Raw genomic sequence first — 219 nt, 5'->3', positions numbered from 1 at the left:
GGACACGGGGCAGCCGCTGCCTATGTCGCCCGGGAGTTTTTCCCCGCTGTAGTTCGTACACCTGAAAATCTGCCGTTCTCGACAGCTTTTAAGCTTTCCGTCTACTTCTCAAATTGCGAACGAGAACAGATTGATACTTTTAATGGTGGACAATTAAATGTTACAAAAAAGAAAGCGCAGATTTTTAAATACAGGAGATGATAGAAGGGGGAAAAGACT

The sequence above is a fragment of the Aptenodytes forsteri genome, unplaced genomic scaffold (genome assembly GCF_000699145.1).
Source record: "Aptenodytes forsteri isolate BGI_AS27 unplaced genomic scaffold, ASM69914v1 Scaffold96, whole genome shotgun sequence".
In the NCBI taxonomy this organism is placed as follows: Eukaryota; Metazoa; Chordata; class Aves; order Sphenisciformes; family Spheniscidae; genus Aptenodytes; species Aptenodytes forsteri.
The sequence above is the reverse complement of the archived record's forward strand: the minus strand, read 5'-3'. Positions refer to the sequence as shown.